Source organism: Ursus maritimus, unplaced genomic scaffold (genome assembly GCF_017311325.1).
Source record: "Ursus maritimus isolate PB19 unplaced genomic scaffold, ASM1731132v1 scaffold_32, whole genome shotgun sequence".
In the NCBI taxonomy this organism is placed as follows: Eukaryota; Metazoa; Chordata; class Mammalia; order Carnivora; family Ursidae; genus Ursus; species Ursus maritimus.
Window position 1 is genome coordinate 16,589,177 of NW_024425786.1, and position 6,432 is coordinate 16,595,608.

Genomic DNA, 6,432 nt, shown 5'->3' on the forward strand with positions numbered 1-6,432 from the left:
GAATGAATGAATGAATGAATGCATGACCTCTGAAAACAGAAACTCTGATTGGAGGTGACTAGAGAGCCCGACTCTGTGCCCAGCTCTGTGACAGCCCCACAGTGGGAGATGGGGAGGGAACACCATCTATCGAGTACCTATTATGCTCCAAGCACGGGCTAAACCCTTTCGTTCTCTCACTAAGCCTCACACTCATCCTGGGAGATAAGTTGCTTCGTGCCCAGTTTACAGAACACGAAAGCAGAACTGGGTTGGCTCACTGAGGACTTGAGACCTCTTTCAAGGCCACATATTGGGGCCAACCACAACAGGGGTTTTCTTTTCTTTTCTTTTTAAAGATTTATTTATTTATTTGAGAGAGAGAGAGAGAGAGAGAGCTCATGAGAACAAGGGGAGGGGCAGTGGCAGAGAGAGACAGAATCTCGCACAGACTCCACACTGAGCGTGGAGGCTGACGCAGGGCTCGATCCCACGACCCTGAGATCTTGAACTGAGTTGAAATCATTAGCTGGAGGCTTCATCGACTGAGCCATCCAGGCGCCCCACTTACAGAGATTTTCTGCTTATAACGTCACATACCCCCACCCAAGGGATCAAGGGGTCCTCCTGCAACATCTTAACTGACTGAGAAACCAAGACGCCTTCCCTCTTGATTCTCCCCACACGCCCCCCACCCAAACTCTTTCCAGCCTGGCACAAGCTCGGCCATCCAGTTGGGACAAACGTCACTTCCCTGCTTGATAACCTTCAGTGGTCCCTCACTGCCAAATGGGTATCGTCCCAGCCCATGAGCCTGGCCTTCAGGGCTCTCCACAGGCTGACCTTCCAGTCTCATCCCCTCTACTCCTGGACAAAGACTCCACTCGGGACCACCAGGCCCTCTATCTTTCAGGCAAGCCCCGTGCTGTCCCCCCGGGGTGCCCTTATGCCCATAGTTCCCCTCTGTTCCTCCTGTCTTACTGTCCAGCACAGCCCCACTCAAGCTGCATCACCTGCCTGCAGCTGGGCCGTCCCTGCGCTCATTCTTCTAGCTCCTCTGAGCTCCCTCGCCCGCTCCTCACGTGTGCAGGCCTGAGCACACACAGCCTGCCCCTGGCTTTTCACTCATGCCCAGCCCATCTGCCCAGCTTGGCCTTGGTGAGCTCCTTGCCCTGCCCACCTCTGAGCCCCACAGAGCCCAGTGTGCACAGCAGCCAGTCCATAAAGACACATGCCTGAGTGGCCAAGGACGCAGGCATAGGACCCTCCGGAGTCCCAGCCCCTGTACCTGCTGGCTGTAGCCCCTCCTACTAGCCCTAGTCCACCAAGCCTGTGGACCAATCCTGGCCTGGGGTAGGAGGAATTTAAGGCACTCCAGCCTATCACAGAGGGTCATGGCAATCAGACGGTTTGGAAGCTGGCCTGTTTCTCAGGCCTCCATTCACCAGGCATAGCTTCCTGTCTCCTGGGCCTCAGGCCTGGCCTTTGACTTGCCCCAACCTCAGACTCCCCAACAGGGACCAGGAGCCTTTTCTCTAGGGGCTGGGCCTTCTTTTTGCTGTTCAACCCGTTCAGTCCACAGCGTCTGCTTGGCCTTTGGCTCTAACGGTAGTAGTTGTAATAGCCACAGCACAGTTGAGTTACGGTGGCCCTACTGCTCAGTGCACGTTAGCTCCACTTCCATCGCAAACCCTCGCAGGTGCAAAGTGCTATTCCCGTTTCACAGATGAGAATCGGAGGCTCAGAGAGAGCAAGTAATTTGCCCAGGGTCACACAGCGGCAGGTAGGCAGCTAGGTTTGGAGCCTGCTTCCGTTTGTCTCAAAGCTCTGGCTAAACCTGTGAATCCTCCTTCACAGCCCCCCAGGCTTTCACCCAAAGCCATCAGACCTTGGGGGGGATTCTCGAGCCTTTGCAGTTGGGTCTATCTATAAAGGGCTGTGCTCCCCCCGCAGGGGCAGACCCAGCTGCTGGTGTCAAGCACGTGCAGGACACCCCCTCTTGCTGCAAGGACCCAGGCACAGCCGGCCGTGGCTATGAAATCATCGCTTGTCTCCAGGGGTGTCTCAAGCCAGCTGGTTCTCCTGCAGGACCTACACTCCTCCGACTCCTGCCGCCGCCGCCTTCCCTCCACCAGAACCCCCACCCCCACCCCAGGCAGGACCCTCTTAACAGTGCCCCTTTTGTGCCCTCCCCAGTCAGCTCCCAGATCTGCCAGAAATCCAGGGCTCCCTGGGTGTCCAGCCATGCCCGCCGCAAGCACACCTGACTGTGCACAATCATGAATGCCTCGAAACCCTTCACATTTATCATTGCTCTTTCCCAGCCAGTGGGGAGGGTTCACCTCCATGGCTCTCTGGGGAGATGGCTGGGGTTTCAGCACAGGAACCAGGACCAAGACAGCAGGGGAGCCCCGAGATGACCCCCGACAGCTCTCAGGACCTTGCCTATCCCATCACTGCCTCGAGGCCTCCTTGTCCCTTTGCCGCCTTCTCCTAGGGAATGGGAATGGGGTTGAAACTCAGATCTCCTGGCTGGGCTAGCAGTTGTAGTAGCCCACAGGCCTGTGACCCCTGACCTTTGCACACCCCCCTTGACCCTGACTCCCAGCCCTCCACATGCCAGAGCCCTTTCAGTTGCAAGTGACAGAAACCTCCTCGATGCAACTTAGGAGCAAAGGAGGAAATTCTCAGGGGAGCCCAGAGGTGTCCTACAGGACCCAGGAGCAGGTGGGAGCCCAGTCTCCGTGGACGTGGGATCCAGACATGGGTGGCCCCAGCCCAGGGCTGGCGGGTCTCCCTTTAAGACATCTCAGCTCTGAGCTTCTTTCTGCAGGTTGGCCCTCTCGACTGTTAAGACAAGTGGAGAAAAATGGATGTTGCCAAACAACGGCCTTGCCCACCAACCTAGCCCCTACCTTTCACGGGAGTGACATGGAGACACGGGAGTGACATGTCTCCAATTCCCAGATCCCAGGAGAGGAGATCCAACTGGCCCACTTTGGAACAGGGATTCTCCCTGCCTCATCAGCAAAGGCCAAGAAGGGGCAAGCCTGTAGCAATGATAGCAGCTCATAAGACCTGGCAAGCATTTTCTGCTGTACTAGTCACAACAAGCCTAATCCGGTGATTCTCAAACTGCGAGAGTCCCCGGGAGGGCTTGCTGGAATGAGCATTTCTTCAGAACTCCCTCGTCCTGTTGCTGCTACATCCTTGAAGGACCACACTTCAAGAACCACTGCTCTAATCTTCTTGCTTCCATTCTATAGATAAGAACACTGAGGCTCAGGGAGAGGATGTTACCTCCCATGTCACCCAGAAGATCTAGGATTTAGATCCAGGCCTATCTAACCCAACGGTCCACGTGTTCAGCTCTCTCCCCTATTGCCCAGACCCCAGGATCCCGTGAAGAAGAGGAAAGGAGGTGGGCCGTCCGGGTGGCTCAGTGGGTTAAGTGTCTGCCTTCGGCTCAGGTCATGATCCCAGGGTCCTGGGATCGAGTCCCGTGTCGATCGAGTCCTGCTGGGCAGGGAGCCTGCCTCTTCCTCTGCCTACCACTCCCGGTTTGTTCTCTTTCTCTCTCTGACAAGTAAATAAAATCTTTCAGAAGAAGAAGAAGAAGAGGAAAGGAGGGTAAAGGGCAAAGAAGAAGGCAGGTGGGGGCCGATGACAGTAATAACAGCTCACACGGCACACGGCTCTGAGCACTCATGTTAACTCTTGTAGCCTTTACGATTATGTTCCCCTTTCACAGATGGGAGCACTAAGGCACAGAGCAGTTAAGTGACTTGCCCAACATCGCGCAGTTAGTAATAGAACCAGGATTCAACGCAAGGCAGTTCAGCTCCGGAGGCCACGCTCCTGGTCACCGCTCTGCGACAGCAGGTGGGAAGCATCCCAAAGGGTTGTGCCGTGTAGCAGGTAAGAGCACTAGCTCTTGAATCAGACCCAGGTTCAAGTCCCGCCTGGGCTTCTCACCAGCTGTGTGACCATGTGTAGTGACCGCCCCGGTTTCCTATTTTACCCTCTTACAAACAAACAATACAGTCATGAGCACCCTTGATTCTTCTCTCCGATTAAATTCCTGGAAGCGGACTCCCTAAGGGCAAGGGTGTGCAAACTCAGAAAGCTTTGAAATGCGTTTCCAAATGCAGGGATGGGTGATGAAGGCTGAGTGTGCCAGGCCAGCTCCAGGCTTGCTGCCACCAGGGGGGAGCAGACACCACGAGAAGGACAGCTTGGAAGAGGGGCTCGTGGACGGGTGGGTCAGATGGGACCCAGAGGGTGGGAGCTCCACCTTCCACTCTCTCTTCTCCCCACCCCACTCCCAGCCTGGACTATGAGCTGCCCAGGTGGGGCCGAAGGTCAGCTTCGGAGACCCAGTGTCCTCAAATCGAGGCTCCAGCATCAACATCAGCTGGGAGCTTTTTAGAAAAGCAGATTCTCTAGCCCCAGGCGAGGTGACTCAGACTCGGGAGGAGGCCCTGCCGTCAGTGTTTCTACAGCCCTGCAGGTGATTTTGAGGGAGCTAAAGTGTGAGAAATACTGCTGTAGACCAGGGGTTGCCAAACTTTTTCCATAAAAAGCCAGGCAGGAACGATTTCAGGCTTTGTGGACCATAAATACGGTTTCTTTTGCAACTACTCAGCCCTGCTTCTGATGCCCAGGAATGGCCATAGACAGTAGACAAAGCAGCGAGAACGGCTACGTTCCAATCAGACTTTATGGACACTGGCAGGAGAATTTTACACTACTTTCACATGTCACAAGATATTTCTTTCTTTTGATTTCTCTTCAGCCATGTAGAGATGTAAAAGCCATTCTTAGCAAATTGCACACCATCTGTGGGCTAGATTTGCCAACCTGCTCCAGACCCAGGTGTGGTTCTAGGCTTGGAAGAAGAGGAGTGGGAACTTGACCCCACAAGTGCCTGATTCCCAAGTCAAGCCCCTTCCATTAGGCTGGTCTGCAGCATTCCAACCTTGGGACGTGGACAGGAAAACTCTCGACAGTAAAATGGGCATCGCAACCCCTGCCCGGAGCGATCTGAGGCACAGGGTCTCCGACTGTAGGGCAGTGAAATCCCCTGGAGACTGGCTAGTATCTAGGCCCCATCCCAGGGGTTCTGATTCTGTGGAATCCGGAGGGACCCAGGGATCTGCACCTTTCTCGAACACCCCACGTGCCTCCAATGGAGGGGGCTCTCTGCCCCCAGTGTGAAGGCTGAGCTAATGGATATGAAAGTGTGACCACGAGTAGCCCAGTATCTGTCCACAGAAGCCTGTCGGCTCTACGGGGCTGAGGGAAGAAGGGGGAACAGACTTCTTATCTGTTGGAACGTATCCAAGATGAGAAATGCAGCAAAGGAGGAAAGCCTGGGGGTTCAGGAAGTGGAAGGACAGAGAAGCTGTATTAAATTCCACCTCTGTCACTTACAGGCTGTGTGTTTTCCGGCTAAGTACTTAACCTCTCTGGGTTATAGTTTCCCCATCTGTAACATGAGGGTGATAATCCTATCCGCCCCAAAAAGCTGATGAGGGTTACATGAGATCCTATGTGCAAAGCCCGTGGCACACAGGAAGTCCTCCACAAGTATGAGCCACTGCTACTGGTGGGTTGCAATTAGAATTGAGGTGCTGCAAGGGGTAGGGCACCTCAAAATTTAATGATTTGCACCTGGAGTCTTGGTAAAACGCATATTCTGATTCAGGGGACCTGGGGTGGGGCCTGAGAGTTTGCTTTTTCTAATAAGCTGAGGTCGGGGACAAGGTGATGCCACTGAGCCAGGAACCGCTCTGGAAGTGGCCGGGGCTAGGAGCACTGGTTCGGCTTGCTGATAGCCATGAACTGGAATTCTCTCACACCTGGGCAAGCACTGGGTGACGAACTTCCTACTGTCCTTGCTGCCACTGTGGTCATCGTGATTACATCCTGAGGGTGATGGCGAGGGAGCTCACAGGCAGACCAAGGAAAGGACGGGCGCAGGCAGTCGGTTTCCTGCCCCCGAGCACCCCTTGCTCTGAGCACTGCGGGCCTCACCCCGTTTCTCCTCCATATCCTCGCCGCTCTGGTCTCCTGCTGACAACGGGGCACCAGGTGCCCTGCCTTCAACCACCCCCACCCCGCGCGCACACAAGCACATGCCCTCCTTGTAGAGCAAAAGCTGCAAGCTGCGTTTATTTTTGTACAGAGCCAGAGGCATTCTCATAGACAACCCTGTTGGCCAGATGCAGGAGAAAAAGGGGTGTTTGTTCAAGAAATGCAGCAGGGCCCACCCAGGGAGGGACACCCACAGCGAGGGGACCCAGGAGAGCAGGAAGCCCCCTGGATGGTAAGTCAAGAGCTCCCAGTTCTAGGCTGGCCTCGGAACCTGACTGTGTGATCTCAGATGAGTCACTACTCTTCTCTGAGGCTCAGACTTCCCCACAGAAAGAGGGGCTTGAACTAGGTCAGTGG